The sequence below is a fragment of the Entelurus aequoreus genome, linkage group LG05 (assembly GCF_033978785.1).
Source record: "Entelurus aequoreus isolate RoL-2023_Sb linkage group LG05, RoL_Eaeq_v1.1, whole genome shotgun sequence".
NCBI lineage: Eukaryota > Metazoa > Chordata > Actinopteri > Syngnathiformes > Syngnathidae > Entelurus > Entelurus aequoreus.
The window spans coordinates 1,519,538-1,545,572 of NC_084735.1; the positions used below are offsets into that span (position 1 = coordinate 1,519,538).

Genomic DNA, 26,035 nt, shown 5'->3' on the forward strand with positions numbered 1-26,035 from the left:
ATACATGTTAGCATCAATTAAATGTTAGCATCAACATGGAATACATGTTAGCATCAATTAAATGTTAGCATGCAATATATGTTAGCATGCAATATATGTTAGCATCAATTATATGTTAGCATCAACATGGAATATATGTTAGCATCAATTATATGTTAGCATGCAATATATGTTAGCATCAACATGGAATATATGTTAGCATCAATTATATGTTAGCATGCAATATGTGTTAGCATCAATTATATATTAGCATCAACATGGAATATATGTTAGCATCAATTAAATGTTAGCATCAGCATGGAATATATGTTAGCATCAGTTAAATGTTAGCATCAACATGGAATATATGTTAGCATCAATTAAATGTTAGAATCAACATGGAATAAATGTTAGCATCAATTAAATGTTAGCATCAACATGGGACAAGAGGAGACAAATGTTAGCGATACTAGCATGAGCTTTTTTTTGGCAACTTTTTTATCAGTTATACACCTTGGTACGTGACACATGCTAACTGTTAGCATGTTAGCTATTTATTTCCCTTTTTTTAAGCAAATTTTACATGCATATGCCGGAGAGTCAAATAAGCTGGTAGGTGATACATGCTAGTTGTTAGCATGCTCGTTGGATTAAAGTACAGTGTTTTATTTTCCATTCAAACACACACACACACACACACACACACACACACACACACACACACACACACACACACACACACACACACACACACACACACACACACACACACACACACACACACACACACACACACACACACACACACACACACACACACACACACACACACACACACACACACACACACACACACACAGTGTTACTTGTGGAATAAAACCTCTGCCTTGTATTTAATGAGTAGTTAGGCGTACTGCGCTACTGTACTGTACTTGGAGAGTACAGTCTGAGGTTGAAAAACTTCTCATGTTAATAATTACAAGGATTTATTTTGGATGTTACTTTTGCACAATGAAGGTTGTTTGACCCAACTGTTGTGTTGTTGTTGTTGTTGTTGTTGTGCATCATTTGCTAAATGCTACACAATGAAGACTTGTAACTGCTGCAGTGATTGTACTGATACACTTTTGTTGTTGTTTTTGTTGTTGTTTTAGTTGTTGGTTTTGTTTTGTGTGTTGTTGTTATTGTTTTTTGTTGTTGTTTTCATTTCATTGTTTTTTTTATTGTCTGTGGCTTTTGTTGTGGTTGTTGTTGGTTTTGTTTTTCGTTGTTGTTTTTATTTGTTGTTGTTGTTGGTTCTGTTGTGGTGGTTTTTGTTTTTTTTATGTTTTTAGTTATTGTTTTAGGTGTTGTTTTTGTTTTTGTGTTGTTGTTATTGTTTGTTCTTGTGGTTGTTTTTGTTGTTGTTTTCATTGTTTTTGGTTGTTGATGTTTTTATTGTTGTTTTGGTTCTTTTTACTGATGTTTTTGTTGCTATTGTATGATTGTTGTTTTTATTGTTGTTGTTTTTTGTTGTTGTTCTTGTAGTTGTTGTTTTCTGTCGTTATTATTGTTGATGTTATTTGTTGTTGTTCTTGTAGTTGTTGTTTTCTGTTGTTATTTTTGTTGCTGTTGTTTTTTTATTGTTGTTTTGGGGGTTGTTATTTTGGTTGTTATTTTTTGTTATTGTTGCTGTTGTTGTTTGATGGTTGTTTTTGGGTTGTTGCTTTTATTGTTGTTGTTTACATTTTTGTTGTTTTTAATTTGGTGTAGATATTTCATTGTTGTTGTTTTGGTGGTTGTTTTTTGTTCTTGTAGCTGTTTTTTTTGTTTTATGGTTTTTCTTGTTGCTTTTTGGGGTTGTTGTTTTCGTTTTGGTTGTTGTTGCTGTTTTTTCATTGTTGTTGTTTAGTAGGTTGTTGTTTTTGCTGTTGTTGTTGTTATTCTGCACAACCGCCAACCAACCCGAAAGATTCTGGTTCTGCCGTCTTGCTGGGTGATGAGGCGTGCAGCAGCCAGCCCGAGACAAACCACACACACACACACACACACACACACACACACACACACACACACACACACACACACACACACACACACACACACACACACACACACACACACACACACACACACACACACACACACACACACACACACACACACACACACACACACACACACACACACACACAGAGAGTGAATGGACTCACCAAGCGAGTGTTTGTGTTAGTTATCAACAGTGTTGTGTTTGAGTGACGCCTCATTGAAGCTGAAAAGCAACAAAAACTCGCCTGCTTTTTGTCTCTCATTATTTCTAACATTGACTTTTGTCCTCACTCACTTGTTGTCCATCAACCCTAAAAACACGCTGGACCTGAGTAGTCTTGTTTCTAGCAGTTGTCCAAGCAAGAACTCTATTGATTTTGAACACTTTGAATGTTAAATCAGGTCAACAAATGGTTCAAATATTTATTTTACTTATAAGTTTTTTTGCTAATCACAGTTGTCAACCTTTCTTTGTCAAGTTTGCAGTGGTCTCTTTATTTGAACAAGAACTCTAGTGATTTTGGCTGCTGTCAGGAACAGGTTGTCCAGGGTCAAATTTCAACTTTAAAAAATATATATATATATTTATCTGTTTATCTTTAAACTTATAGTGGTTGTAAAAGCAGGAACCCTACTGATTTTTTTTATTTTTATTTAAATTTGACTATTTTTTTATTATTTTTTAACCCTGCTGGTCTTTTGGGTGTTTTTCTATTATTTGTTTTCACTTAATTATTTATTTATTTTTTAGACTTATAACCCTGCTGATTTTTGGGGTATTTTTTTTCATTTACTCATTTATTTATAAACTTTTTTTATAACCCAGCTGATTTTTGGGGTATTTTTTATTTTTTTAATTCGTTTTTTCATTTACTTATTTTTTTTGATTTTATAACCCTGGGGGATTTTTTTTCCTTTTTTTTTTTTTTTTTCATTTGCTTATTTATTAATTTTTTTAAAATGTTATAACCCTGCTGGTCTTTTGGGTGTTTTTTTTATTATTTGTTTTCATTTAATTATTTATTTATTTTTTAGACTTATAACCCTGATGATTTTTAAAGGTTTTTTTTTGTTTTTTTTTCAAATCTTTTTTTTCATTTACTTATTTATATATATTTATTAAATGTTATAACCCTGCTAATTTTTGGGATATTTTTTTTCATTTACTCATTTATTTATAAACTTTTTTTTATAACCCAACTGATTTTTGGGGTATTTTTTATTTTTTTAATTAGTTTTTTCATTTACTTATTTTTTTTGATTTTATAACCCTGGGGGATTTTTTTTTAATTTTTTTTTTTTTTTTTAATTTGCTTATTTATTTATTTTTTAAAATTTTATAACCAACCCTGCTGGTCTTTTGGGTATTTTTTTTAAATTATATGTTCTTATTTAATTATTGTTTTAATTAATAACCCTGCTGATTTTTTGCGTATTTTTTTTTTAAATAATTTTTTTGCCATTTATTTTGTAATTTTATAACCCTGCTGATTTTTTTTTACATTTATTTATTTATTTAAAAATGTTATGAACCTGCTTATTTTCTGGGTATTTGCTTTCTTCTTTTTTTTCTTTTACTTATTTATTTTATTTTATAACGCTGTTGATTTTTTGGGGGGGTATTTTCAATTTTTTTTCATTTACTAATTAATATTTTTTGATTTAATTTTATAACCCTGTTGATTTTTAAAGCTGTTCAATGTCTTGAAAGTGAAATTGGAGCGAGGTCTTTTTTAAATTTTATTTATTTATCTGTTACTTTTGTTATTTACTTTCCACCTATTCAAGAACTCTACTGATTTTGTGTCATTAAAACAAAAAGATGGCTGAGGTCAACCCCCCCCCCGTCCCCCCACCATTGTTGAACATTTTCAGTCGTTTTTCCCCGTTTTATCAGCCAAATGAAGAAGTCTATTGATGTTGATGCTATCTCCAAATGGCCAGAGGTGATTTGTAACGCTCATTATTGCTTTGTGTTGAATACAATCCAAGATGGCGGTGACAGCAGCGGTTAGCACGCTTTTAAATCATGTTTTAAAATAATATATGTCTTCCTTCAAATGTCTTCCTTCAAATGTCTTCCTTCAAATGTCTTCCTTCAAATGTCTTCCTTCAAATGTCTTCCTTCAAATGTCTTCCGTCAAATGTCTTCCTTCAAATGTCTTCCTTCAAGAATCCTGTAGATTTGATCAGTCACTGATTGTGTTCAACAAACATGTTGTTCTTTCCTTCTTGGGCCCGCCAAGTCAAACTGGACAAACGTCGGAAAGCTGACCTCACACACACACACACACACACACACACACACACACACACACACACACACACACACACACACACACACACACACACACACACACACACACACACACACACACACACACACACACACACACACACACACACACACACACACACACACACACACACACACACACACACACAAAGTCCACTTTAAAGTGTGTTTAAAAAATCAACAGCTCGACCTTTAAGAGATTCTGAATGATAATACTGTATAATATTTACACATCATTTTGACATATTGATATATTATAATATTGACATATAATATATAATAAAATTGACATATAATATATAATAATATTGACATTTTAATATGTAATAATATTGACATATTAATGTATTAGATCATTGACATATACTATATTATAATGTTGACATATTGATATATAATAATATTGACATATTAATATATTATAATATTGACACATAATATATAATAATATTGAGATATTAATATATTATAATATTGACATATATAATAATATTGACATATTAATATATTATAATACTGACATATAATATATTATAATATTGACATAATATATACAAATATTGACACATAATAATATTTACATATAATATATAATAATATTAACATTTTAATATATTATAATATTGAGATATAATATATTATAATATTGACATATTATATTGACATATAATATATAATAATATTGACATATTGATGTATTATAATATTGACATAATTCATAATAATATTGGCATATTAATATATTATAATACTGACATATAATATATTATAGTATTGACATAATATATACAAATATTGACACATAATAATATTTACATATAATATATAATAATATTAACATTTTAATATATTGAGATATAATATATTATAATATTGACATATTGATGTATAATAATATTGGCATATTAATATATTATAATATTGACATCCATCCATCCATTCAACATATAATATGTCATATTGACATATATTATATAACATTGACATATTAATATATTATAATATTGACATATAATATATAATAATATTGACATATATAATAATATTGACATAATAATATATTCTAATATTGACATATGATGTATAATATTGACATTCATATATTATAATGTTGACATATAATATATTATATTGACATATAATATATAATAGTAATGACACATAATATTGACATATAATATATTATATTGACATACAATATTGACATATAATATTGACATATAATATATAATAGTAATGACACATAATATTGACATATAATATATTATATTGACATATAATATTGACATATAATATTGACATATAATATATAATAATATTGACATATAATATTGACAAATAATATATTATATTGACATATAATATTGAAATATAATATATAATAATATTGACATATAATATTGACAAATATATATAATATTGACATATAATATATAATAATATTGACATATAGATATGTGTATAGGCTGCAATAACATAATGAGATTGTCATTGACAAGAAGAGACTGCAGCACATTTCATTAGTCACCCCTCAGGGATGCTTGGTTGCCATGGCAGCTGCCTGTCGTCATGGCCACCATTGACTACTATTACTTGGAGGTGATTCACATCCCGGGTGAAGCATTGTGGAATGCCTAATAGAATCATAAATAAAGTGATTCATGAAAACACAGATCAAAGATCCTCTATAAAACAGGAGCGCTTTGCGGTTTAATGGAAAAAAAAAGAAAAAAAAAAGATCCTTCATTATTATTTTTAGGAGCTGTCTTTCAAAATGTTAATCAAAGATCCTGTAAATGGCAGAAGCGCTCGGTTTTTTTCTTCTTCTTAAAAACATATTGAAAAAAGGCTACACAAAGATCATTTAATTAACCGAAGCTCTGCGCTGTTTTAAAAACAAGCTGGAAAAAAAAACATGTTGGCCAAAGATCCTTTATTTGAGAGGAAATCTGTGCTGTCTTTAAGACCTGTCTTTCAAAATCGCTGGTCAAAGATCCTGTGCTGTGTTTAAGGGCAAACTGTACAAAAAAAGATGCTAGTCAAAGATCCTGTATATGACAGGAGCGCACGGCTGTTTTAAAGACAGGATACAAAAAAATACAAATAAAAAAATAGACAAAAGATTCTTTGACAGGAATGCTGTGCTTTTTTTTATTTTTATTTTTAAACAAAAGCCAACTACAAAATAAAAAACAAAAACAAAAAACAAATGGTAGTGATACAAAGATCCTTTATTTGATAGAATCACTTTTCTATTTTTAAAGACTCTGGCCTACTGCAGAAAGAAAACAAATGCCAGTCAAAGATCCTTTATTTGTCAAGAGCATTTTGCTGCTTTTACAGACATAGACCAAGGGCAAAGAAAAGTGAGCCAAAGATCCTTCATTTGACAGGAGCAGTTTGCTGCTTTTACAGACATAGGCCCACTGCAAAACAAAATGCTAGTCAAAGATCCTTAATTTGACAGGAGCAATGTGTTGCTTTTACAGACATAGGCCCACTGCAGAAATTTTTTTTCTAGTCAAAGATCCTTTATTCGACAGGAGCACTTTTCTGCTTTTACAGACATAGGCCCACTGCAGAAAAAAAAATTCTAGTCAAAGATCCTTTATTCGACAGGAGCACTTTTCTGCTTTTACAGACATAGGCCCACTGCAGAAAAAAAATGCTAGTCAAAGATCCTTTATTTGACAGGAGCACTTTGCTGCTTTTACAGCCATACACCCACTGCAAAAAAAAAAAAAAATGCTACTCAAAGATCCTTTATTTGACAAGAGTATTCTGTTGTCTTTAAGAACAGTATTCCAAAAATGCTAGTCAAAGATCCTTCATTTGACAGGAGCACTTTGCTGCTTTTACACACATAGGCCCACTGCAGAAAAAAATGTTGGTCAAAGATCCTTTGATTGACAGCAGCAATTTGCTGCCTTTATAGACAATAGGTCAGTTGCAAAAAAAAAAAAAAAAAAAGCGAGCCAAAGATCCTTCATTTGACAGGAGCAGTTTGCTGCTTTTAAAGACATAGGCCCACTGCAAAAACAAAATGCTAGTCAAAGATCCTTAATTTGACCGGAGCAATTTGTTTCTTTTACAGACATAGGCCAACTGCAAAAAAAAAAAGCTAGTCAAAGATCCTTCATTTGACGTGAGCACTTTGCTACTTTTAGACACATAGGCCCACTGCAGAAAAAAAAATGCTACTCAAAGATCCTTTATTTGACAAGTGTACGCTGTTGTCTTTAAGAATAGACTTCCAAAAATGCTAGTCAAAGTTCCTTTATTTGACAGGAGCACTTTGCTGCTTTTACACACATAGGCCCACTGCAAAAAAATCAAAAATCAAAATCAAAATAAATTCCTACTCAAAGATCCTTTATTCGACAGGAGTACTCTGTTGTCTTTAAGAGCAGTCTACCAAAAATGCTAGTCAAAGATCCTTCATTTGACATGAGCACTTTGCTGCTTTTACAGACTTAGGCCCACTGCAGAAAAAAAATGCTGGTCAAAGATCCTTTATTTGACAGGAGCACTTCATTGCTTTTAGACACATAGGCCCACTGCAAAAAAAAAAAAAAAAAAAAGCGAGTCAAAGATCCTTCATTTGACAGGAGCACTTTGCTGCTTTTACACACTTAGGCCCACTGCAGAAAAAAATGCTAGTCAAAGATCCTTCATTTGACAGGAGCACTTTGCTGCTTTTAGACACATAGGCCCACTGCAAAAAAAAAAAAAAAAAAAAAGCGACTCAAAGATCCTTTATTGGACAAGACTGCTCTGTTGTCTTTAAGAACGGTCTTCTTAAGAATGCAAGTCAAAGATTGTCAATTTGACAAAAGTTGCTCTGCTGCAAGATGGAAGTCAACCAACAGAATTTTCTGTCAAAAGTGTGTGGACATGAACAACATGACACGTGTCACTCAACTTGGTTATTGTCATAAAGTTATGCCTTCTGGGATTATAATAAGTGAGGCGAGTGAGACATCCTCACCAACACCATCTCGTGTGTCTCATGTCTTTTTCATGAAGGCTCTCCAATTCCCATGGTCCTCGCTCTTTTGCACACAACAACAACGTCTGTTAGCTAGTTAGCTGTTAGCTAGGTAGCTGGTTAGTTTGTTGGATGTTAGCTAGTTAGCTGGTTAGCTAGTTAGCTGGTTGGATGTTAGCTAGTTAGCTGGTTAGCTAGCGTCAGCAGGCGATAAGCCTTTTTGCTATTTTCATGCTCATTCCCCGCCGCGCGTAACGTGACCCCGACATTCCCGCCGCCCGGCAGCTGTCGCTCGCTAAGGAAGCGTGGAGGGACGAGGGGTCACATGACTGACTGGGGCAAGAACCCGGCTGCTTTTGAGACACAAAAAGGTGTGACACGTCCGCCATGTCCTTGTTTCTGTCAGCTGTCACTTCAACAACTCTATTGGTTTTGTCTGAGGGCTGAGGTCATGTGACCAGACTGAGTTTCAGTTCAATTAATTAATTACTTTTTTATTTGATCATTAATAATACAAAATGATAATATATGTTATGTTATATATACAATATTTGTATTTTATTTATTATTATTTATTAATTTTATTATTTTATGAAAAAGGTCAAGTGACAAGACTGGATTTCAATTTAATGAATGAATGAATAATTTCTTCATTATTAACTGTTATTATTTATAATACAATAATAATAATAAATGTACTATTGTATAAAAAATAATTTAATTTAATTATTGTTATTTTATTATACATTTATTATTTTTATTTCATTGAACTTTAAAATAAATCAATCTAGATCACAGGTCAAGTGACAAGACTGGACTTCAATCAATTATTCATTATTTATTTGTATTATTTATAATACCACAATAATAATATATGTATTATATAAAAAAATATGATTTCATTATTATTTATTTATTTATTACATTTTTATTTAATTGACAAAAAAATCTATTTAGATCATAAATCAAGTGACAAGAATTTAATTAATTAATTAATAATTACTTCATTATTTATTTGTATTATTTATTATTATTTATCTATGCTTAACATAAAAATGCTAACATTTAGCATGTGTGCTAACGATAGCATGCTGGCGCGCTAACATATAGCATGCTGGCGTGCTAACATATAGCATGTGTCACATACCAAGTTACATGACTGTAAGGTGTATGGCAGTGGAATTAGAGAAAAAAGGGTGGAACTAGCTGAACAAAGTTAGCATGTAAGTGTTAGCATGCTAACAGGTAACATGTTTCACATGCCAAGTTACATGACTGTAAGGTTGCGGAATTACAGAAAAAAGTGTAACATTTTCCCAAAAAAAAGTTAGCACTTTAATGTAAGCGGGCTAGCATGCTAACATTAGCACGCTAACAGGTAACAAATGTCACATGCCAAGTAATATGACTCTAGGGTAAACGGTTGCAAAATTAGCCCAAAAAGCTAGCACATTTATGTTAGCATAAACATGCTAACAGTTAGCATGTTTCACATACCAAGTTATATGACTGAGGTGTATGGCTGCGGAATTATAGAAAAAAGTGTAAAATTTGCACAAAAAAAGTTAGCACTTTAATGTAAGCGGGCTAGCATGCTAACGTTAGCACGCTAACAGGTAACAAGTGTCACATACCAAGTAATATGACTCTAGGGTAAACGGTTGCAAAATTAGCCCAAAAAGCTAGCACATTAATGTTAGCATGCTAACGTAAACATGCTAGCAGTTAGCATGTTTCACATACCAAGTTATATGACTAAGGTGTATGGCTGCGGAATTATAGAAAAAAGTGTAAAATTTGCACAAAAAAAGTTAGCACTTTAATGTAAGCGGGCTAGCATGCTAACGTTAGCACGCTAACAGGTAACAAATGTCACATACCAAGTAATATGACTCTAGTGTAAACGGTTGCAAAATTAGCCCAAAAAGCTAGCACATTAATGTTAGCATGCTAACGTAAACATGCTAGCAGTTAGCATGTTTCACATACCAAGTTATATGACTAAGGTGTATGGCAGTGGAATTACAGTAAAAAGTGTAAAATTAAAAAAAAAAAAGTTAGCACTTTAATGTAAGCGGGCTAGCATGCTAACGTTAGCACGCTAACAGGTAACAAATGTCACATGCCAAGTAATATGACTCTAGGGTAAATGGTTGCAAAATTAGCCCAAAAAGCTAGCACATTAATGTTAGCATGCTAACGTAAACATGCTAAAAGTTAGCATGTTTCACATACCAAGTTATATGACTAAGGTGTATGGCTGCGGAATTATAGAAAAAAGTGTAAAATTTGCACAAAAAAAGTTAGCACTTTAATGTAAGCGGGCTAGCATGCTAACGTTAGCACGCTAACAGGTAACAAATGTCACATACCAAGTAATATGACTCTAGGGTAAACGGTTGCAAAATTAGCCCAAAAAGCTAGCACATTAATGTTAGCATGCTAACGTAAACATGCTAACAGTTAGCATGTTTCACAACCCAAGTTATGTGACTGTTGAGCTGTGGAATTATAGAAAAAAGTGTAAAATGTGCAAAAAAAAAGTTAGCACTTCAACATTAGCATGCTAACAGCTGGTCCGGGTCCGGGTCCAAAGTAACCAAAAAGGCCGGGAATCAAAGACAAGTCGCTAGCCTGCACGTTATATTGTCCTTTTGACTTGACAATCAGCTGTTCCTTAGACTGCCACCAGAGGGAGCCACGAAAGGGAGACCGGTGTGGACACTTTCCGAGACCGGAACACATGCTTCCTCAACGCCGCGGCGTCTTCGCTCTTTCCATCCGCTCCGACCTCCCGTGAGGACGCTCGGTGGGTGTGTTTGGCCCCCGCTCGGTGGGCGTGTTTGGCCCCCGCTCGGTGGGCGTGTTCGGCCCCCGCTCGCCCCGCCAAAGTCCGCTCGGGTCCGCGTCCAAAGCGGAATGGAAAGGAATGCGCGCGTGCAGACGGCGGCTGGCTGCGGGCGTTGCGAGGCCTTCCAGATGTTGGGGTCAGCGACCGTAGCGTAGGAGCCGGTGTCCGTGTCCCCCCTCCCGTCCCCCAGGGGAGCCATAGACCTTGTTAATCTGTCCTCCTCGGGGGGCTCGTAAACTACTGCACGCGGTCACGGGCGGAGGGAAGGCGACTTCATTGGACATTAAATCACGGCGTTTTATTTGCTCGGGTGTGGATTTCAGGAAGCATCAACAAAAGTCTTTTTTCAAATTAAAAGTCTTTTTTAACCGGACAGGGAACTTAACCGTTATATGAGCGTTTGTCCCCAGTCAGTCCGCTTCCACAGCAAAGTCCCAATGCAAGTGGACGGTAGCGTCAAAGAGGGAGATAAATGGATTCATAATTCCCAAAATACAGCAAATATTTAAGTTTTAATTCTTAACAAAAATACATTAAAAAAAAATTAAAAATTCTAGGCCATTTCCAAGAAACCAGAAGTTGCTTTCCTGAGCAATTAATCATTCAGAACCTGATGGGAACTGAAATAAGCATAAGAAACCATACAGGAAAAAAGTTGTGCCGTTAGCTCGATGCTAACATACAATGGACTATCCCATTGACAGGCTAATAAAAATTAGCATTGTGACATTTTTAAAACCGTGAAAAAAAAGGGAACAAAATTGACATAAAACAGAGTTCGCATAACTGATGTTCCCGTACCTGGGAATCGATACCGGTACCAATTTTCGGTACTTCTCTGTGTGTAAATAAATAGAACATTTAAAATGAGCTGAATAAGATAACTGCTGTCAGATATTTCTGAATCTAGTCTTTTGTTGCGCCCTAGAAAGTGTTAATAAGTAAGTATGTAAGTAAGGTTTTCATTACGCCCCAGCTGTTTGATTGTAATGACTTAGACTTAGACAAACTTTAATGATCCACACGGGAAATTGTTCTAATGTACGTCTTAGTTGTAGTTTTCATTAACACATTTGGAGCATTTTTGTTAATGCTTCCTGAAATTTGACGGGAACTGAAATAAGCATAAGAAACCATACAGGAAAAAAGTTGTGCCGTTAGCTCCACGCTAACATACAATGGACTATCCCATTGACAGGCTAATGAAAATTAGCATTGTGACAATTTTAAACTCGTAAAAAAAGGGAACAAAATTGACATAAAACAGAGTTCGCATAACTAATGTTCCCGTCCCTGGGAATCGATACCGGTACCAATTTTCGGTACTTCTCTGTGTGTAAATAAATACACATTATATTTGATAATATATATATATTTTTTTTATTGCAACATTTAAAATGAGCTGAATAAGATAACTGCTGTCAAGTTTTTGTATCATCATTTATTATCAGATATTTCTGAGTCTCATTTGCAAGTATCAAATTAATTTTCAATTACTATAGTTTATGATGTTTTGGCTAGTCAGTTCAGTTTTACCGGAATCTAGTCTTTTGTCGTGCCCTAAAACGTGTTGATACTGTAAGTAATGTTCTCATTACGCACCAGCTGTTTGATTGTAATGTACATCTTAGTTGTAGTTTTCATTAACATATTTGGAGGGTGGGGAAATCGCCATGTAAAATCGATAATGCTAATCAGTAGCATGTTAATTGCAAAGCCAATGTATATTAGCATCAAGCTAGCACATTTCTGGTTGGAGCGTTTTATTGAGTCATTTGCTTTTTTTGGCATTGGCATTAGTTTGGCTGCCTCTGCTCTCAGTGCTGCTGGAGTGATGGCCCAGTACCAAATTGCGACTGGGCATGACATCCCACGCAACCCAGGTACCGTACCAGGGCACATTCATACAAAAATGCAGGCTTTCGGGAAATTAAATGTTTTTAGTGTAGTCCGTTCCGCAATTTTTCCCTCAGGAACTAATACAAATCCAATTAAATGGGATGTTTGCAACCTTAATGCAGCTGCTGCAAGGGTGCTAACTTTCCCAAGTGTTGTTAGCATTTTATCCCGCTAAGCAAGTACACGAATACACAGGAACATGTAAGGTGCATGTTTAATCCACAACACAGCCTGATGGGAACTAAAAAGCATAAGAAACTATACAGGAAAGAAGTTGTGCCGTTAGCTTGATGCTAACGTACAATGGACAATCCCATTGACAGGCTAATTAAAATTAGCATCGCAACAATTTCAAATTCGTACAAAAGGAGAATAAAATTGACATAAAACAGAGTTTGCATAACTAATGTTCCCGTACCAGGGAATCGATACCGGTACCAATTTTCAGGACTTCTCTGTGTGTAAATAAATAGTGTAGTCCGTTCCGAAAAAGACGGAAAACGGAAGCAATTTCTCCCCCAAGAACTAATAAAAATCTTTCCCAAGTGTTGGTAGCATTATATCCCGTTAAGCAAGTACATAAATACACAGGTGAAGTGCAGGAACATGTAAGGTGCATGTTTAATCCACAACACAGCCTGATGGGAACTAAAAAGCATAAGAAACCATACAGGAAAGTTAGCTTGATGCTAACGTACAATGGACAATCCCATTGACAGGCTAATTAAAATTAGCATCGCAACAATTTCAAATTCGTACAAAAGGGGAATAAAATTGACATAAAACAGAGTTCGCATAACTAATGATACCGTATCTGGGAATCGATACTGGTACTTCTCCGTGTGTAAATAAATAGTGTAGTTCGTTCCGAAAAAGACGGAAAACAGAAGCAATTTCTCCCCCAAGAACTAATAAAAATCAAATTAAATGGGATGTTTGCAACCTCAGTGCAGCTGCTGCAAGGGTGCTAACTTTCCCAAGTGTTGTTAGTATTTTATCCCGCTAAGCAAGTACACGAATAGACAGGAACATGTAAGGTGCATGTTTAATCCACAACACAGCCCGATGGGAACTAAAAAGCATAAGAAACTATACAGGAAAGAAGTTGTGCCGTTAGCTTGATGCTAACGTACAATGGACAATCCCATTGACAGGCTAATTAAAATTAGCATCGCAACAATTTCAAATTCGTACAAAAGGGGAATAAAATTGACATAAAACAGAGTTTGCATAACTAATGTTCCCGTACCAGGGAATCGATACCGGTACCAATTTTCAGGACTTCTCTGTGTGTAAATAAATAGTGTAGTCCGTTCCGAAAAAGACGGAAAACGGAAGCAATTTCTCCCCCAAGAACTAATAAAAATCTTTCCCAAGTGTTGGTAGCATTATATCCCGTTAAGCAAGTACATAAATACACAGGTGAAGTGCAGGAACACGTAAGGTGCATGTTTAATCCACAACACAGCCTGATGGGAACTAAAAAGCATAAGAAACTATACAGGAAAGAAGTTCTGCCGTTAGCTTGATGCTAACGTACAATGGACAATCCCATTGACAGGCTAATTAAAATTAGCATCACAACAATTTCAAATTCGTACAAAAGGGGAATAAAATTGACATAAAGCAGAGTTCGCATAACTAATGATACCGTATCTGGGAATCGATACTGGTACTTCTCCGTGTGTAAATAAATAGTGTAGTCCGTTCCGAAAAAGACGGAAAACAGAAGCAATTTCTCCCCCAAGAACTAATAAAAATCCAATTAAATGGGATGTTTGCAACCTCAGTGCAGCTGTTGCAAGGGTGCTAACTTTCCCAAGTGTTGTTAGCATTATATCCCGTAAAGCACGTAACTACACTCCATTGTGACCAGGGCTTCCTCTCCCGTTTTGCGCCAAGAAGCGTAAAATGTTCATTAATGAATAACAGGGGGCTTCAGATGACAATTTTACCGCAAACGTATACTTAGCCCCTTCCTGCTCCGTTACTGATAGGAATATATTTGGACATTTTTGCCACGGTCCCTCGTGGCACGCAGCCTTGTAAGACAGGAGTACTGGAGTCGGTCCACAAGAAAGAAGGAAGGTTTGGAAATGTATATGTAAAATATGTTACATTTGCTGAGAGTACTAAGCATTGAGCTAAAAGCCCGAAATATCAACTTGATGTCCAGCGCAGGTTCCTAAAGTGTTGCGGACCGAGGTTAATCCGTGTTCCTGGTTCACGTGAACTCCACGCTTCAAACTCCTCATTTCCATTGAGTCCAGACTTGAAGACCACCGTGTCCAACAATTTGTCACGGACTTTGGCCTTCTAAGAGCCGAATGCTTACAATCAAGCCCAGCAATCGGCTGCTAGCCTCAGCTGGACGTCAGGATTCTTTGCGCAGCAGATGTGCGGACATTCCTCGTGCCAACCGACTCGAATCATACGAGCGCTGTGGGAGGTGCGGTGCGATGACTCCAACACCTGCAACGCGTCGACCCGTTTTAAAATGATATTAATAAGTTGTCGTCCATTAAGTCCCTGAAGTCATCACTGCAGCATCGTCAGGCTGCTGGATCTCCACGCTTGAAGTCCATGAGGAAGGAGTTATGGGCTGGGATGGTTCCCTTCATCGCGGGATGTTTTGAAAAGTTACACGGCTAATAAATCTCCCCACAAAAACATGAGAAGGAAGAACCCAAACGGTTGCTCTCATCTTGAACGGCGTGTAAATATTTGAAGGGCCGAGCTGTATATCTGCTGGGAAACCCCTTTGGAGTGGATGATAAACACGGCCGCAGATAAATCCTCCGTCTTGGATGTTTGACACGCGTTGATGTTTTCCTGCTCGAGTTTAGGAGTCGAGCCGCCGTCACCCGACCAGGCAGACGATCCATCGCTGTCAGCAAGGCCATTTCACGCGAAAAAGGATGGAGCCGTGACGTTACAACATGAGGACGGAGGCGGTGGATGCCCGCGGTCTTTATTGTGCTCCCCTTGGGACTTGCTTTGATCGGTCCAAAAAGTTCCTGCTCAATAAATCATGAACTTTTTGATAAATATTCTTTATTATTGCATTCCCATCGCGGACAGATTCAGAGTTTCGATTCCAAGCTCGGGCGGACGCACCTGATCCATCCAGAATGTTCTGTCTGAAATGTTTTATGATGCAAATCCTTTGATACAGTTCTGATTTGTGTCTTATTGTGTTGTCCCAGGTGTAGCCGAGCCATGTATTGCAAAAGAGAAGGGTCAAGATGGCGGCCCAGCGGACTGTCTTTGCGCTCATGCCTTTGCAGATGGTGGCGGCCGCTCATCGCTCTGGTCCTGCTTCAGTCGTCCGCCGTCCTCGGTGCGCTGGAGCTGCAGCTGGACGAGGAGCAGCCAGCGGGGACCATCGTCGGGGACATTAGTGCCGGGTTGCCGCCCGGTGAGACAGCGAGTCTTTATTTCATCTCGGACCACGAGGGAACAGGTGTGGGGAGTGATCTCAACATCGATGAGACCACGGGGATCATAACCACGGCGCGACGCTTGGACCGCGAGCAGAGGGACCACTACAGTTTCATTGCTGTGACTATGACGGGTATCACCATCGAGGTGTCAATCAGCATCAATGACATCAACGACCATGAGCCTACGTTCCCTAAAAAGAAAGCTGTACTCAAAATCCCAGAGCACACGGCAGAGGGGACGAGGTTTTCCTTGGAGCCAGCGACCGACGCGGACAAGGACCAGCTGACCACGCAAGGCTACAGTATTCGAGAGGGTAATGTGGGACAGGTGTTCCGTCTGGAGACGAAGAGAGCTGCCAACAAGGCGCTTTATCTGGACTTGGTTGTCAGCGGACTGCTGGACAGGGAGAAACGCTCGTCGTACCTTTTAGTCTTGGAGGCCTTTGATGGGGGCTCTCCCAGGAGGGTGGGGTCCATGAACCTGGAAGTGGCTGTGACTGACATAAACGACCATGCGCCGGTCTTCAACCAGAGCAGATACCATGCTATCATTTCAGAAAGCCTCCCACAGGGAAGCAGCATCCTGCAGGTGAGTTCATCATCACTTCATGAGGCGTGTGTCCTGAAACAGGTAGACTAACAGACTCTTGTTTTGGTTATTTGTGCAGGTGTTTGCAGCAGATGAGGACAAAGGTGACAATGGTCTGGTGCTTTATGAGATTAACCGGCGTCAGAGTGATCCTGACCGCTACTTCGTCATGGACCTCAAGTCTGGAGTCATCACCCTGAACAGACCACTGGACTATGAGCTGAAACGAGTGCATGAACTGGTTGTCCAGGCCAGGGACAACGCCAGCCAGCCCGAGGTACTGCACCGCTTACATCATGGCTGAGGTCATCCTTTCTACACTCGGCCTCAGATGAGGTGATCTCCATGAACAAATGAAGATAAATTACATGTCCTTCATCTCCTTTTCCCAGGTGACCAACGCTTTTGTCACAATCCATGTGCGTGACTACAATGACAACCAGCCCACCATGACCATCATCTTTCTCAGTGAAGATGGCTCTCCGAGGATCTCCGAGGGGGCCCAGCCGGGTCAGTACGTGGCCCGCATATCTGTCACCGACCCAGACTATGGAGAGTACGCCAACGTCAACGTCTCCCTGGAGGGGGGCGATGGAAAGTTTGCGCTCACAACAAAGGACAGCATCATCTACCTGATTTATGTGGACCAGGTGTTGGACAGGGAGGAGAGAGATTCTTATGACCTCAGGGTGATGGCCACAGACTCCGGCACGCCCCCCCTCAGGGCGGAGTCGTCTTTCACCATACAGGTGACGGACGTGAACGACAACCCCCCTCTGTTTGACCAGCAGGCCTACAAACAGACCATCCCAGAGGTCGTCTATCCAGGCTCGTTTGTTCTTCAGGTTACTGCCCGTGACAAAGACCAGGGCCCCAACGGGGAAATTAGATACAGCCTCCTGAAGGGGAAAAACTCTCACTCCGACTGGTTCTCCATTGACCCGGTCACGGGGATTATTACCACGGCGACGGCCTTGGATTTTGAGTCAGAGCCTGCGCCCAGCGTGACCGTGGTCGCAGTGGACAGCGGACGGCCGCCGCTGTCCTCAACGGCTCAAGTGGACATCGTGCTACAGGACGCTAACGACAACACACCTGTGTTCTCCAGGAGCTTCTACAATGCCTCCGTCAAGGAGAACACGCCAGCCGGGACGTGCTTCCTGGAGGTAAGTCGGTTTCTATGTTGTTTTCTTGCAGCCTTTCAGGGTGCCTTTCAACCAGACCGTCGGTATCGTGTCATGACGTCTCGGTTGCTGGAGTTCTTGTGTTTTAGGAGAGAACTCTGCTCGGGCCAGCTGGCTAGGAGACAACTCTTTCTTGGCCCTTTTTAGGAAGTTTGCTGCTTAAACTTACAAATGTTTTGGATTAAATGACTCAAATTTGGATAACATCTGAATTAGATTTGGAAAAAAAAACCACAATATGATTGGAGTCTTTGGTTTTGGGGATAATTAGTCGGATCCACAAACCTTTAATTTCAGCCTCAACACTTGAATTGCGAGTGATTCCGAGGTATTCTGGCTCCAGCTGAGACGGCCTTGCCTTCTAATCATCACGGGTGGTTCTACAATTGTCAATAAAGTTCACTTCACTCGTTCCGGCACGTTTTTCAAGGTCGGATCAGGTCCGAGCCAAGATTCTAAACAGGCTTCCTGCAGAGGCCGTGACTTTTAGGATAATAACAGTGGAATTCATCTCTCAGGAGTTTTCCCTCCTTTCATTCTCGACTACTTAGTGTGTCACTCTCTTTCAAATTCTTTCAGCCTTCTCTCAGCCGCCGCGCACAAACGTGTTGCTAGAGCGTAGGAAACACCTTATCAGCTCTAAAGTCGCTTGAAAAGTGTTGTAGTGTTTATGCTGCTGCGGCACAAAGGACTTATTTATTTCATGGTTTCCTCGCTTTCCTGGACCCCCCTCCCCTCTCTTCCTTCAAATATTTCCCAGGCAGCTCTTGTTTGCGTGTGTGTGTGTGGACTTGGTCTAAGGTAGAGGTCATGAGAATGGCCTCCATTGGTTTGCTGTTGGAAATGAACCAAGGCATTGGATGTAAGCTGTAAATAATTGTTGACTAAATGCTGAATGAGCTGACACGATTACGACTTGGTCTTTTTTTCAAGGAAAGTATTTTGCCTGTGGCATGGCTCAAACTTTGCTGGTATTGTGTCAATTGCAGTGATTCTCAGGAGTCCCACCAACAGACGTCAGCAGAAAATAATGTGGAAGGAGTAGCCAGAGAAACACAACTCTTAATCAATCAATTAATGGGCTTGGACTTAAGTCCTTTGTTGTCTATGAAACATTTCTACTGAATCAGGAAACGGGCGCGGAGCGGTTTCACCGCGGAAAGGCATGTTCTGTTGCGGCTCCGTCGTGCAGTGAAACAGCGCAGACTCCGACGAGATCTTTGCAAATCCGCGCATAATCACATGTTAAGGGAAGAAGTAATAAAGCAAACCACAAAACGTTTATTCTGTCCTTCTAGAGAAATAGAAGCAAACTTGATCCTGCCTTGGTAAACCACTTCATACAACAGTAACATCATCCCTGGCGAGCGTGTCACACAACCGGTCCTCTGCTTTCCCGGTCTCCGTAGCTGGTTGTTGACACAAGCCCCATGTCCCCATTTAGCTGTACATTATTCTTTCATTTTGGGTCTCCAGAATCAGCATGTCCTCATCCATTTGTGTCAACAAGATGAAATTAAGTCTGAAAACCTTAGACAAGTTGACTTCAAGTCCGTCGCCGCCCATTAGGACCTTTCAAAGTGTCAAATATGATCCGCCTTGAAGACAGAGTATTTTATTTGGAAACTTAACCTGATACTTTAGTTTGTTTTTGTGCATAGCTTCCTGTCCAACACCAGCATATTTTAGCTAAATTGACCGCATTTGTTGCGGCGTCCGGCAAAAATAGAAACTCTGCGTATATTTAGTGGCGGAATGTGGAACGCGCAACGGCATGTCGGTGACGTTCCGGGTGCGGTGGAAACTGACACATTGACTTGAGTAAAAACGGAAAACGCGCGCCGGTCTGCGGACGTTTCACATTCAGTGGAAAATTCGGGGTGACGTGATTCAAACATGCAACCTTCTGATCTGGAATCATCCATCCATCCATTCATCTTCTTCCGCCTATCCGAGGTCGGGTCGCGGGGGCAGCAGCTTAAGCAGGGAAGCCCAGACTTCCCTCTCCCCAGCCACTTCGTCCAGCTCCTCCCAGGGGAACCCGAGGCGTTCCCAGGCCAGCCGGGAGACATAGTCTTCCCAACGTGTCCTGGGTCTTCCCCGTGGCCTCCTACCGGTTGGACGTGCCCTAAACACCTCCCTAGGGAGGCGTTCGGGTGGCATCCTGACCAGATGCCCGAACCACCTCATCTGGCTCCTCTCGATGTGGAGGAGCAGTGGCTTTACTTTGAGCTCCCCCCGGATGGCAGAGCTTCTCACCCTATCTCTAAGGGAGAGACCCGCCACCCGACGGAGGAAACTCATTTGGGCCGCTTGTACCCGTGATCTTGTCCTTTCGGTCATAACCCAAAGCTCATGACCATAGGTGAGGATGGGAACGTAGATCGACCGGTAAATTGAGAGCTTTGCCTTCCGGCTCAGCTCCGTCTTCACCACAACGGATCGATACAGCGTCCGCATTACTGAAGACGCCGCACCGATCCGCCTGTCCATCTCACGATCCACTCTTCCCTCACTCGTGAACAAGACTCCGAGGTACTTGAACTCCTCCACTTGGGGCAGGGTCTCTTCCGCAACCCGGAGATGGCACTCCACCCTTTTCCGGGCGAGAACCATGGATTCGGACTTGGAATCAGACGTGCAATATACTAGGGGTGTCAAAAAAATAAATGAAAATAAATTAAGATTATTAACGATTTTTATTTATGACGAATCTTATTCAATTAAAAAAAATAAAATAAATCTATTTAAAAAAATAAAATAAAATAATGATTGTAATCTGTCCTGTCCAGCCACTCAGACAAATCATATTGTTGATGTAGATGATCTATATCTTCTGTACAGGTTTACTTTAGAAAAGAGAAGTGTTGGATTCTTCTCTTGTTGCCCTATTCATTTGAAGTCAAATAGAAATTGGCACAGGGGTTAGTACGCGTGCCTCACAATACGAAGGTCCTGGGTTCGATCCTGTGCTTGGGATCTTTCTGTGTGGAGTTTGCATGTTCTCCCCGTGACTGCGTGGGTTCCCTCCGGGTACTCCGGCTTCCTCCCACCTCCAAAGACATGCACCTGGGTATAGGCTGATTGGCAACACTAAAATTGTGTTGCCAATGTGAATGTTGTCTGTTTATCTGTGTTGGCCCTGTGATGAGGTGGCGACTTGTCCAGGGTGTACCCCGCCCTCCGCCTGTGTGCAGCTGAGATAGGCTCCAGCACCCCCTGCTATCCCGTAAGGGACAAGCGGTAGAAAATGGATCGATGGATAGAAATTGATCAGAGCGGTTTATCTAATTTATGGATAAATCTAATCGTTACCCCAAGAATCAAATCGTGTCGTGCCCAAAGATTCCCAGCCCCAGTGTATACCGTCGCTCCACAAAGTCCTACAGCTTGCGCGAGCAGGTCATCACTCAGGATCAGTCGGAAGTTCGATTGGAACATGATTGATTAAGGTTTTGAAGCCTGAATAGGGAATTCTCTAGGGTGGAGCCCTGAGGGACTCTTGTGTGTTTAGCATGGTCGCTTTCCCAACAATCTCAGTTCAGCAGGACACAACTGTATGCTTTAAAAAACGGCCCGTCAATTGTTGCAACTCTCAAAAGGTGCCCGGCGACCTTGACATGATTTGAGCACGCAATCAGACGCGCTACCGTTGCGCCACAAGGTCTGGTAGATCATCACTCGTCTTAACCCGGCACATGGTCAATGGTCAATGGTTAGAATTAGAATATGATTGGTTTTGGAGCCTTAAAAAAGCTAAATAGCTCATCCTCTACACTTTTAAAGATGGTGTTCTACGAGTAGAGAATGCAGTAGAGCAAAATAGTTTAGCAGGGTAGCTTGTCCCTGTATTGTAGTTTTGCAAGATGCTATACTTTACTTCTTTACCATGTGTATTTTTCAGAAGATTGGTGTGTTGTGCCTGACTGGAAGTAAAAATCCATAAAACGTTGCAACGTGATTTGAACACCCAATCTTCTGATGTGGGATTAGAGGCTCTACTGTTGGGCCACAAGGTCTAAACCGAAAGGTGGGTAGACAGATCGGTACTTACCGTATTTCCTTGAATAGCCGCATGGGCGCTAATTAATTTAAAACCTCTTCTCACCCCTGCGTTTACCAAAAGCAGGCGAGATTGCCATGCATGCGGTAATTATTTTAAAACCTCTTCTCACTCCGGCGCTTACCTTATCATGAAAAGCACATTTAATAAAAAAAAACGTTATTATGGTCTTACCTTTAGGTATAAATGAGTCCATGCCAGCTCCTTTTGAAGAAAAGCATCGATATAGAAGTCTTCCTTCAGTTTTAAAAGTCTCTCTGTCTCGATGGAGATCTTCCTTTTAAGTATTACCTCCTGCTTCCATTGAAAGTCCCGTTTAGAAAACTGTTTTATTTTAGATATGTAATCCTCCATGGTAAAATAAATGGCTGCGCACTCTTGCTGCTGTTGTCTTCTTCTGCAGCACAGGTCTTCTGCAGTACCAGTATCAATCAATCAATCAATGTTTATTTATATAGCCCTAAATCACAAGTGTCTCAAAGGGCTGTACAAGCCACAACGACATCCTCGGTACAGAGCCCACATACGGGCAAGGAAAAACTCACCCCAGTGGGACGTCGGTGAATGACTATGAGAAACCTTGGAGAGGACCGCATATGTGGGTAACCCCCCCCCTCTAGGGGAGACCGAAAGCAACGGATGTCGAGTGGGTCTGACATAATATTGTGAAAGTCCAGTCCACAGTGGATCCAACACATCAGCGGGAGTCCAGTCCACAGCGGGGCCAACAGGAAACCATCCCGAGCGGAGACGGGTCAGCAGCGCAGAGATGTCCCCAACCGATGCACAGGCTAGTGGTCCACCCGGGGTCCCGACTCTGGACAGCCAGCACTTCATCCATGGCCACCGGACCTATGCAACTCCCCCTCGCAAGGGACAGGGGAGAAGAGGAGAGAAGAAAAGAAACGGCAGATCAACTGGTCTAAAAAAAGGGGGGGTCTATTTAAAGGCTAGATTATACAAATGAGTTTTAAGATGGGACTTAAATGCTTCTAGTCGCAAGAAGGATCACTAGCGCCCTCTACCACCAGGAGGCGGGAGTCATTTAATGACTCGTGTTTGACCCGGCGGAAGTGCCAAGCATGCGCTAATTATTTTGCGAAACGAGTTTGACCCGGCTGTAATTCTAAGCATGCGAATACCATATTCCCGGCGCAAATTCAAGGAAATACGGTAGTCGGATTGTGAAGTTCTACTCATAAATAGCAAACCCCAAGGATGGAGTCATGGGGAACTTCTGTGTTGAATATGTTCAATGAAGGAAATATGTTGAATGTGTCTAGCATGCTAACTTGTCCTTGAATCTAGCAAACACAGTATTTTACGCTTCTTGCTGGTCTAGCTAGGCCTGTTTTAGAAGTCTAATGTGTAGCAGCCGGTCACCCAGGATGGGGGTCCCTGCATCTGTGACTTGATCCGTACACAAAACCTTCTGACCATCTGGAGTCAAACGCGCTACCGTGAATGGTCAGTCTGTAAGTTTTTAAGAATAAACAGCACATTTTTGAAGATATATGTAAGAATTGAACCAGACATGCTCCTTACTTGTCGAGCTATGTTTGCTTTTTGCACGCTTGCAGTTCCAGGAATCCGAAAGTTGCTCGGTGACCTAAACGGGGTTTGTACACGCAGCGTTCGGATCCGGAGTCAGACATGCTACCATTGCGCCATTGCTCGGTAGCTAGCATGCCCGTCTCTCATCCCGAACAGAAGGCAAGGACCGAACCACCCGGGTTTACATTGGTGCCGTGACCCGGATGAGTCTTCTTTGATTTGGAATTTGATTGATTATTAAGTTTTTTTTAAGCCTAAATAACAAATCCTCTAGGACAGAGCTCTGGAGGACTCCAGTATTAACTGTTATAGGTGTAGAGAATTCAATAGAGTGCGGTGGAGAAGAAGACATTTGAGTAGCATGTTAGCTTGTCCCTGAATCGGAATTTAACAAGACATGCTCCTTACTGGTCTTGCTACGTCTGTTTTTCCCCGCAAGTTTGGTGTGGAGTTAGCTGGCAGGAACTTGCAAGTAGCTTGTGACCTTGACGTGATTCAAACCTTCTGATCGGGAGTCAGACGCCACAGTTTCTAACTGCCGAGTTTTTACAATTTCGCCACGTTTCACTTCCTGTAGCTGTCTCTCTACTTTTGTGTACATCTTGGAAAATACCATACAAGAAATTTGTCCATGCACTGTCACAAGTACTGTATAGGTACAGTGGGTGTGCACCTCCAGGTTCAATATGAATCACTAATGTTTCCCCCTCAGGACTTCCATGTGAAAAAAAAATTCCCAAACTGTTAAAAATGAAATATGACAGCAGAACCCTTCAATGTACCAACCCGGTGACAAGACATTGGGTAATGAAGGCCAGCCAGTGTGGCTGGGCCATATAAAAAAAAGCCAGAAAGTAAGGACCAAACCACCCGGGTTTACATTGGTGCCGTGACCCGGATGAGAGTGAAGTTTAAGGGGCTGAGTGTAAAAGAGGCCAGGACCATCTGTATGGTGGTAAACCTCACTTCTTGACGACTTCAAGACTAGTGCTGGCTAGCAGGTTGATAGCCCTGGTTTTTAGCTCGGTAGCTAGCATGCCCGTCTCTCATCCCAAACAGAAAGCGAGGACCGAACCACCCGGGTTTACATTGGCGCCGTGACCCGGATGAGAGTGACGTTTAAGGGGCCCGGGCCATGCGTACGGTGGTAAACCTCACTTCATGACAACTTCAAGAGTAGTGCTGGCTAACAGGTTGATAGCCTGGGTTTTTAGCTCGGTAGCTAGCATGCCTGTCTCTCATCCTGAACAGAAAGCAAGGACCGAACCACCCGAGTTTACCTTGGTGCCGTGATCCGGATGAGAGTGACGTTTAAGGGGCCAGGACCATGCGTACGGTGGTAAACCTCACTACCTGACGACTTCAAGAGTAGTGCTGGCTAACAGGTTGATAGCCTGGGTTTTTAGCTCGGTAGCTAGCATGCCTGTCTCTCATCCCGAACAGAAAGCAAGGACCGAACCACCCGAGTTTACCTTGGTGCCGTGATCCGGATGAGAGTGACATTTAAGGGGCCAGGACCATGTGTACGGTGGTAAACCTCACTCCCTGACGACTTCAAGAGTAGTGCTGGCTAGCAGGTTTTTAGCTGATGGACATGCACACGTACAGTACTACCGTGCAGCAGATGTGGTGCTGAGACCTTGGTTAGGAGTTCAGTGAGGAACTCCTGTGTTGACGCTGCTCTATGAGAAAGTGTAGAGGAGCAATAAAGACTGATGGAAAGTTCAGAAGGATGCTGTTCCGGAGATGTTTCCCACTCAACCATGTGCTTTAGCAGACGGTTAATTGAAAATAGCCGAAGGGAGGAAGGGGTTTCTTTTCACAGGTGGAGAAGGTCGTCCTGCCAAAGCACTTGAGTCAACACAGCTTAGGCCTGGCAGGGCCGGCGGACTTCTCCACGCACCGTCGACGTTCAAGGAGGCCGTGCGGGACGTCGGCACGGCTCAGCGAGGCGCGCCGCCAGAAGCTTCCGCTGTACACCTACTCAGTGGACTAGTGGTTAGAGTGTCCGCCCTGAGATGGGTAGGTCGTGAGTTCAAACCCCAGCCGAGTCATTCCAAAGACTATAAAAATGGGAGCCATTACCTCCCTGTTTGGCACTCAGCATCAAGGGTTGGAATTGGGGGTTAAATCACCAAAAATTATTCCCGGGCGCGGCCAC

The 26,035-nt window shown here is 40.4% G+C and overlaps 1 pseudogene; it reads left to right on the plus strand.

The window, feature by feature from the left end:
- Positions 1–26,035, plus strand: part of LOC133650009 (protocadherin-16-like) — a 125,777-nt pseudogene that overhangs the window by 978 nt on the left and 98,764 nt on the right.